This window comes from Parasteatoda tepidariorum, chromosome X1, assembly GCF_043381705.1.
Source record: "Parasteatoda tepidariorum isolate YZ-2023 chromosome X1, CAS_Ptep_4.0, whole genome shotgun sequence".
NCBI lineage: Eukaryota > Metazoa > Arthropoda > Arachnida > Araneae > Theridiidae > Parasteatoda > Parasteatoda tepidariorum.
The window spans coordinates 79,183,502-79,193,606 of NC_092214.1; the positions used below are offsets into that span (position 1 = coordinate 79,183,502).

Genomic DNA, 10,105 nt, shown 5'->3' on the forward strand with positions numbered 1-10,105 from the left:
AAAAGTTTTGTTTTCTTTTTTCCGAGTAAGCACATCTTAATAAAAAATTTTAAATTTATACGCCATTCAGAGTTTAAAAAGAAGTAATATTTAAGTAAAATTAAAATGCAAGCAATATAAGATGTGCGCTTGACTCTACAAAAATGTTTAATATCACAGATATTGGATAAATAAGCCATCAAAACAACCATCTTTTGAAACAATACTTACCATAGCACCTTTGATAGTGAAACAAAAATAATATTTTTTTTAAGAATAATGGATCATTAACGTTAATATGTAGATTTTTTAAACATTTTGGAACTAATATTTTATCTTCATAAAGTAATGAAAATTGTTTACAATTTTTTTTTTAACATTTCATCAACATAACTACAATACTTTCATTTCTTCGGTGGGATCTATATATAAATATCCCCTTTAAATTTGTAACTCAGCAAATATTATTAAAATTTAAATAGGACAAATAATTCCTTCTCATTTTTAAGCAAAGTATATATTTTTGTATCTTAAAATCGGAGATGAATTTTTGATTAGGTCAGAGAGGCATTGCAATGCGACCGCCTGCACAATTCGAATTTCGGAATGAAAATCAAATATTTATAAGTAAAGCGGGAAAATGAAGCGTTATCAATATATAGTAGGCTCTAAAAAGAGACCTTTATTTAAATTTTAAAAAAAATTCAAAGGATTAAAATAAAATCGAGAAAATTATCATCAATGCAACCAACGATTTGCTTACAAACATTGCTATAAGCGACTGTGAGGAGACAATGCGTGATTGGTTAGCTTGGCGGAGGAAAAAATAATTCGACGATTTCACTAGATGAGAGTACGAAAGCATACAGAAAAAGAGTGCGTCATAAAATCGATTGTTATTAAATTATGACCAAATAATATTTGGAGAACTTTATAAAATTAAAAATACTAGAACATTCTGAATCGTTTTGTCAAAAGAAAAAATTGCCCCCAAAGTATCGGAACGAACTTGAACGATAAATGAGTTTGGCCCACGGACTAACTTTTTAGTACTCCAAAGCAGTTAAAAATCCCTAACATCATTTTCATTACACTCTTTTCCCTCATCTGTTTTCCCTATTGCTGAAGAACAAAATTATTATCTTATCTTTAACTACCACACCTGCTCGACCCCACCCTTTTTTCCATTTTGACAGTTTGGATGAATTTCACCCAACGTCATTTCATCCAAAATGTCAAAATGGAAAAAAGGGTGGGGTCGAGCAGGTGTGGTAGTTATAAGAAAATAATTTTGTTCTTCAGCAATAGGGAAAACAGATGAGGGAAAAGAGTGTATTGAAAATGATGTTAGGGATTTTTAACTGCTTTGGAGTACTAAAAAGTGTGATGTAAAGGAGTATCAATTAAGGAACTGTTTATTTATTTTCTGTTTCACGTGCTTGATAACGTATTCAACGTAACAAAAGCGAAATAACTAGCAATATTATTTTACGGAAATTCATTCACAATTTTTATTTCTGATGTTTCTTTTTTTCTTTTCTTTTCTTTTTAATGAATCTTTACAATATTTTTAAAACTTTTTTCCTTCACTTATAAACATTGCGGGATTCTCAAGTGGAAACATAATACTAGAAGTTTATATTGCTTTGATAACAATAATATATTTTACAATAATAACATAAAAATGTTTTTGTCTGAATTAATTATAGTTAAAAAATAAATAAATGCATTGATATTTAGTATGAAAATATGTAGAATTTTTATTTATTTAATTTTTGTGCATTAAAATAAATACAAAAAAAATAAATAAAAATAAATAAATAAAACAAATGAGCTCGAACATCATTTACTATTTCAAAAATAGTTTATTTTTCATTTTTCTGCATACTTTAATACATTATTTTTCTGTACAAAATTATATTTTAACAATTTATAATAACACAATAGTTGAAATGGTGTATTGTATACTAAATAAAAAAATTTATTTTTATTTTTTTTGAAAGTGATGATTTTTTAAAACTTTTATAATAATAAAATTTTTCTTAAAATTGCAAAAATTTTAATAATAGAATTTGAAAGTTTAATATGATCTAATATTAAAATTATGCGAATCAGCAATAATTATTTCATGCTTTAGCCATTGATTTCTTAAATACTGTAAAATCAAAGTAATTAAGAGGATTTCGAGCATTTATTTTAAGAAAATTGACTTTACAAAACGTTTTCTTAAATTATTATAATTACATTTCACATATCGTCTGGGCTAACTGGGGTATAGAATTTTTTTTTTACAAATGTTAATAAAATAATGAGTTATTTAAATTTTTAATGTGTGCTAGTTTCATTAGCTGATGAGCTTCATTAGCTTTTATGAAAGTAAAACGTATTTTAAGAAAGTAAAAAGTATTTTAAGAAAGTTTAACGTATTTCTATGAACTATCAAAATGTCTTTTCTGGGAAAAGGCAGAAAAAATGATTTAATTGAACTGGCTAACGAAATAGGTGAAACTGTACCACCCAATGCAGTGGTAATAGAAATTAAGAATATTATCACAAAAAGTAAAGATTATGAGGAAACATTCGTTAAACAAATTTTAGAACGGATAATTGAAGAAAGAATCCAACGCGAAGAAAATGAAAGTAAAGAAGAATTAAAACTGTTAGAGTTTCAAGAACAGGAAAAATTAAAACAATTAGAATTGCAAGAACGAGAAAAAGTTAGAGAATTGGAAGTACAAGAACGTGCAAAACAACGCGAGATAGAGGAACGACTTAAGCTTAAGGAAATCGAAGACCATGAGAAACAGAGAAATTTTGAGTTGCAGAAACTGCAATTGCAAAACGAAAATAAAATTGTATGCCAAACGTCAAATGAAAGTAATACTACGGTGTCAGAATCAAATAGAAAGGCTATTGATTTTCGAAATCTAATGCAAAAATTCGATGTAAAGGAATCCGAGATTTTGTCATTTTTAATATTATTTGAGAGACAGGCAAAACGAGTAGGGCTAGAAGAAGGTGATTATACTTTTCACCTATTAGGATTGTTACCCCTCGAAATAACTCAATTAATTGCGAGAGAATCTGAGGAAGAGGCTACCCAAGCAGCATGAAGGGGCAAATAAACGTTAAAAATACGTTCGTTCGGTATAAGGTTTTGAACTTAACGTTAAAATTACGTCAATTTCACGTGATGATTTTCACCGTTTCTTCATTCGTTAAAACGTATGCGTTAAAATGACGGTATTTTAACGCTATCAATTTTCCCTTTAAATATTTCGTTAAAAATGAGTACTAAAAATACGTTATATTAACGTGTACATTTTACCCATTTTTTTACCGATTTTTAAAAACGTTTTATTAACGAAAAAGTTACGCTTTGTTGCATAGTTATGTTTACGTTAATTTTTTGGGATTATAAACGTAAATTCAATGGTAAAAATGTTTCTAAAAAAGGATGTGAGTGCCCAAGAAGGATACTATTTTACGTCTCTCTTAAATTTGAATAAACTGAACAGTGTAGATTTTTATTACAATTTGTATTCTATTTTTAAATACTTATAATTATTTTTGTTTATTTAAACTGGAGATAAATATTTGTTTGTTGATTATGTTGAGTTTGCTCATTGTCAATAACTGACAAGGAAACTATGAGTTTTAATTCTTATGAAACTAAACTAAGATGTGAAATTAAAGAATTTCCAAAATACTGAATAAATAAAAAATTTGTTACAACTTGTCATGTAACGAACATAATAACGTAAAAACACATGATTTAAATTTAAATCTTCTTTGTCAGGTACAAGAGTCGTGGTGTAGTGGTTAGAGCGTTCGCCTCAAAGGTAGGTTGTCCTAGGTTCATTTCCTACTCGGAACTTCGGTGGAATGTTGAGTTCCGGATCTTGCAATTTTTTTATTCAAAGATCATAAATTAAAAGACTATATATTTTTTTAATTATGTAAAAATTAATTCTCTTTTTTTTATATTGAAATTATCGCTCTCCATATGAGTTTTTAAAAAATAATTATAATAATTACAAAGAAATTTATTTACTTTTAAATTCCATGTTCTTATTGCAATGAAAGAAGCGTTTACTTTATTTTAAAATAATGATTTAATGTTTTTTTCTTACAAAAACTTCATAAATAAAAAAAAAATAAAATTAAAGTATTTTGAAAAATGTATCAATCTTGTTTCATTAAAGTAGTATATATATTCATTACTGAAAGAGAAAAAAAGCATACGTATCAAAAGACAGATAAAAAGGAATTCTCATAATTAGTTTTCGTAACAAAATTTAGTGTAAGAAGTTTTAAAATATTTGTTGTTATTAAAAAACGTTTTTACACACAACATTTTTACAAATTTATTGAATTTTGCTTTGAATCTTGAATTTCATAATCTAGAAATTATTTAAATATAAAATCTCAATTGCAATGACTAAATTATTTATGAAAATCATATATAGTAAAAAATAGTATAAATTTATAAAATATAAAAAATAATATAAAATAGCATAAAATGTAAATAATAATTGTAAGTTTTGTTGTAATGTCAGAAAAATATTTTTTTTTTATCGGAGCAAGTAATAATTCCTTATTTCTTCGCAAAATATTATTTATGAGTGAGTTTTTGTGTATGTGAAATTAAATTACTTTTAAAAATAGTTTGAGCGTTAGTTCGGTTTCTTTTTCCTAACCGTCAGTTTTAGGCTTTCTTGCATTGAATAGCCTGTTTTTTTTGTTGTTGTTTTTTTCCATATCGGGCAATAATGTTACATAACAGGGAATTTACCTAGGGACAAAATGCTTGGAGGGTTTCAAATAGTTAATGCAGTTAAATAAATTGTTTTTAATTATTTAGATCATATAAAGAAAAAAGAAAAAAATTTAAGTTAGGGAAAGAGAACGTTCCTCAAAAATTGTAGTTGAGACCTAAATTTTGCAATGCTAATACATAGACCCTAAAAAAACAAACCNAAAAAAAAAAAAAAAAAAAAAAAAAAAAGGGGGATCTAAATATTTGTCTTTTTGCATTACTTTACTTACTTTAATTACTTTTGCTTACTTTAATTATTACTATTTAGAATGTTAATTCATTATAATGCTTCACTATCAAAGAAAGTAAACAATTATCGTAGTTAATTCTGCTTGAAATAAACACAAATATTCTAAGCCTATCATTTGCGAAGTTTAACAAACTATGACAAAATTTGTTGATTCTCATCTACTGAGCATAAAATGTAAAGAGATGAAATACAGACCATTATATACGATTGTTGTTATGCAGTTGAGATATTTTTAATAAAATCATGAATATTTTAAAAGTATTCTGATGGCACCTAAGCTTAATGAAGGAATATTAATCTGAAATAAGTTAAACTAGTTGCGATCTCATGTAAAGAAAATTTCTGTTTTAAAGCTTTAATTATCAAAATTATTAAATTAATGCTGCATTATTTTATTCACCTGGCAAATTTTGTTGCTATAATAAATAACAATTAACAAAAAGTAACAATTATAAGCATTATTCTGAAGATAATACTTAAATGTTATTAATCATGGTTGACTTCACACACCAAAATATGAGTAGAGGGGATATTTTCCATCTGTAATTTGTTGCACCTACTATTGTGGATTTCAAACTTGCATACATTTAAAAAAGAAAACCTGAAGAGGTTTGCCAGGGGGTAGTGGCTACAAGATATACCCTTTGAGTTTCTACCCATGTTTTGTTTTCAGTGTGATGATAGCCACTGGAAGTTTCCAAGACTTGTTGATTATTCTGCCACAGGTGATGATAAACAAGTTTTTCGGAGTAGAAAAGAATTTTAGCTAGATTTATAATGTAAATTTTTCTGTTTCACTAATTTTAGGGGATATTTCTGTATCTTAATCTGTCGCACTAACTACAATAGCCAAGCTACCAAATAGATGTAAACTTGAAATTTTAAAAAAAACATAAATGTTTGCCAGATGGTTACAAGTTATATCTTTCGAGTTGGTCCTTTTCTGTGATTTTTTTTCTTTCTTTCAGTTTCTCCGATACCAGAAGTTGCCAACACGTGCTGATTATTCTGCCGTTGTTCATTTATCCCCTGATTTAATGAATCAAATAAAAGGGGATGTTTCCCTATTTGAACTAGTTTGTGCCAACTAAAAATGTTGAAGCAAAAAAAAANAAGAAAATATTACATTTCTTTTTTACAGAAATATTTGAACATGCAATATTTGAATCATGCATTTTGATAATCAGTTTTTGGCACACTCAATTTTCACTGATATCATAAATCGACGTAACGTTTCGATGATTTGAACTAGTTTGTGCCAACTAAAAATGTAGAAGCAAAAAGAAAAAAAAGATTTTGTACTTTGCAAAAATTTAAAAAGAAGTATGTAGTAGAAGTTTTCCTGAAGGTTGCTACAACTTATATTCTTTGAGTTACTCCCATTCTGAGATATTTAATTTTTCGTGGATCGCTGGAAGCTTATGAATATTTAGCCATAGGTAACAACATAGAAATACTCATTAAACTTTTAATCCCCTATTAGGGTTACTTCTGTATTGTGAGCAGTTATGCCAACTGCTAACTTATGTAAAGGTGTGCGAAATGTAGCTACGAGTTATACTCTTCAAGTTGATCTCCGTCCGTTAATTTTTTTTAGTTCCTCCTGGTTGATGCATGGAAGTTGCTTAGAAGATATAGTGATTATTCACCGGCAGATCATGATACGGGCATTTTTCTTTCTGTTTTGCCTACTCAGTACGAGATGGCATTTTTATTAGCAAACAAGACGAGACAAGTTTTATCTGTGAAACAGTCCTGTCATATTGTTATTAATTTGAGCTGTCTTATCTACTTACCTACTATTGTCTTATAAAGTATAAAAACTATTAGTTGTTGCATTTTTAAAAAAGTTGAGTAGTGGCATTTTCTTTTAACTTTACCTTTTTAAAGAACCAAGGGTTAAACACGCTTGATTGGTGTAAATTTTACAAGAGTCTATAGCAGATGGTTCTTCAACCAAAATGTCGTGGAAGTATCATCTTAACAAGCTATTGCAAGAGAAAATCTCACATGGACAAAATAGTTTTTTGACTATTTATTTTGCAACATGATATCTTTAAAAAGAAAAAAAAAAACCCAGTTGAACATTTACTGGAAATTTTTCTTCTTATTTTTGAAACAGTTTTTGAAATTTATCAGCTAAAACGATATGGAAAATAATTGCAGTAATTTTCAATATTAAATTATCTTTAGAATTATTCTTATTCAAGCTTTTATTTAAATTTACATTGCTGTTTAAAACTTTTTTAATTCTTTTATAGTCACTGTATTCTAAAAATATGCCTAGGCAGAGGTCTGTCAAGGCCAAATTTACTACCGTTTAGCAGTACCTTCACAAATTCAACTTTAGAAAAAACATTAGTTTCACAAAATACTTTTTCTTATAATTTTATTTTTGTATTCCTTAAGAAACGATAAATCCATATTTTTGTGTTGATTTTTTAATATAGTTCTTAATTTTTCACAAATTATATCTAAATTTTCACAAAATAGGTACCTCTCAGAAAAACGTAAACAGACTCCTTGTAGGTGAAAAAGTTCAATTGAAATTTTTATTGCTAGATTTTTCTTTTAAACAATTTTTGTCTTGGTTTTTACCTAGCTTTTTATATTTCTAAAAAACTTTGTTTTTATTAAGTGTATGACACAGTAATTAAGAACGTTTCTATTGACTTTATTCTTATCTAGAAAATATGATAGTTGGAAAGCTGAGATGTAAAGCTTTAAAATTTTATTTTGAGAATTAAAATAGATTTTTCTGTTTTACATTTGTATATAATCTTCTGTTTTTGTTAGTAACACAGGATTTTAATAACATATTTCTATAACATATTTAGTTAATGTTGCTTTATGGATACTGCTTTGCAGAAAATATTATTCTTAGCATAGAAGCTTTGTTGTAACAATTATGATATTTTTTTTTCTTTCTATTTTACTTTATAACTTTAGTTTTTTTATAAGTATTTCTTGTTTAATTTTTTGTATTCCCTTTAGCCCATTCCACTAATATAGATAAGCATGGAGTAATTTCCAATTATAAATAAACTTATTTATTCGTAAAAAATATTTATTAATGAATTTTTTTTAAAAAAAATATTGCTATAAAAATATATTCTGCATTTCACCATTTTTTTTAGCTAACAGTCTACCAAACCATTACTCCTTACCTCTCTAGTTCTGAATAATAAATGTGCCCGTATAAACGAAAGAAAATATGTTTGAATAATTTCTATGTTTTTAAACGTATTAACTGAATAAATTTTCTTTTTCATAATCTATTGATGTACTTCTGAGGAAGATCTTTGGAAAGGATCTGGCTTTGAGTATGAAGCTCCATCAAGTCTCATTTGAAGGTTCCTGAATTAAGTATGTCTAACGAAATAACTGTATTTGAATTGTTTCCTTTTTTCTTGTACTTAAAAATGGGTAAAAAAAATTTCTTGAATTTATAAACATGAACAAAATCAACTGTTAAAAATTATTTCAAATAACTTTTACTGATATTAAAAATAGTAATGAAAAATTGTTTACATAGGCTGCCCATGCTTCAATAACAACAAATAAAAGTACTCAAAAAATTGTCTCTTAAAAGGAATTATCATATATTGTAAATATATGTAAATAATGATTTGATGCACAATCATCAGCATTTGCACTATTCGACTAATTTATAATAAAAGTTTCTGGTGTAAGATTCACCGTTAGTATCAAGTAGAGTGGTAAACTGTTACTGTTTTTACCTCTACAATATTTGCTGTTCCAATGTTTTATTTCACTAGCACTTAAAAAATATGTGTTTTATCTGCATTAAATTAGTCTTTTTATTCATAGTCCTCGATAAGTTTAAGCAAATTCTGAAACTTCTATTTTGCTTTTATGAATTCTTCAGCGATCACTTAAAGGCTGAGGCTACTCAAACCAAACATTTGGCAAACATTCAAATGAATTATAAAAGGAATAAACAACATCAATTGGAAATTCTCGGGGAATTAAGATTTATAAAAATTGCTCAGTACTTCAAATCTCCGTGGCAGAATCGCAGCGACAAGGCGACATTGTTGCAGAATTTTACATAGTTATTGCAGAGAGATTTTCATAGCTGCCAACCCTTCTGAATTTTGCAGAAGCTATCCGCATATTTACTTATTTTAGCTACTGCTTTTACTCTCCGAAGATAAGATCTTCTGCATTTTACCTGGTCGCCCGATAGCTAGTATTTTCTTTAAGTCAGACTGTATTGACTATACCCCACAGCAATGCTGAATGCGAAAGGGTGTTTTCTGTGGTAAAAAAACTAGGACTCAATTCTGCTCATCAATGTCTGATGAGCAGTCTGCTCGAAAAACTTTTAATAATTAAGTCTAAAGAAGAAATACATTGTTTTGAAAGAATTTTTAGTAAAAGCAAAAGGTGCTACTAAAGGATCTTTGCAAAAAAAATTTTTTTTGATGTAATTCTTTCTCCATAATTTCCATTGAGTTTATATATAGTGCATACTATTATAGTGTAATTAAACTAATTTTAATGTGTCTTAAAATTTTATATATTTCCCTTTAATCAAGAATTAATAAATGAATATAGTACCTTCAAGTAGCTGGTCAAAATTTTTAAAAATTTTTTTTACCTTTTCTTGTTTTAAAAAAAAGGGGAGTATTTTTTTAAAAATAAATTTATTAGTAATTAGTATGCAGTTGCGAACCTTCTGCATTTTTCTTGTCTATCATCAGCATTTTTATAACTAGAGGTTTGCAGCTATGGATTTTTCTCTTGAAAAGAAGAAAATATTACATTTCTTTTTTACAGAAATATTTGAACATGCAATATTTGAATCATGCATTTTGATAATCAGTTTTTGGCACACTCAATTTTCACTGATATCATAAATCGACGTAACGTTTCGATGATATTTTCGGCAGTTATTGATACTGATTTTCATTTGGTTCTTAACCATCTTGATATATTTAAACAATATGGAAAACTCGAATCGTGCATTTGAGTATCTATTTTTTTAAGGCTATCTATTTATTTTTTTGAAATTCTATCTAATTTTTGGAAGT

The 10,105-nt window shown here is 27.2% G+C and overlaps 1 protein-coding gene and 2 long non-coding RNA genes across 3 annotated transcripts in view; all 3 read left to right on the forward strand.

Moving 5' to 3' along the window:
* Nucleotides 1-10,105, forward strand: part of LOC107452560 (protein-lysine N-trimethyltransferase SMYD5) — a 126,377-nt gene that overhangs the window by 105,896 nt on the left and 10,376 nt on the right. The window lies entirely within an intron of this gene.
* Nucleotides 1-10,105, forward strand: part of LOC122270994 (uncharacterized) — a 28,584-nt gene that overhangs the window by 12,713 nt on the left and 5,766 nt on the right. The window lies entirely within an intron of this gene.
* The window catches only part of LOC122270993 (uncharacterized), a 6,470-nt gene continuing 2,660 nt past the window's right edge, over nucleotides 6,296-10,105 (forward strand). Inside the window, exon 1 of the long non-coding RNA XR_006226093.2 lies at nucleotides 6,296-8,414. This is a non-coding gene — a long non-coding RNA (uncharacterized lncRNA). The remainder of the gene's footprint in view (nucleotides 8,415-10,105) is intronic.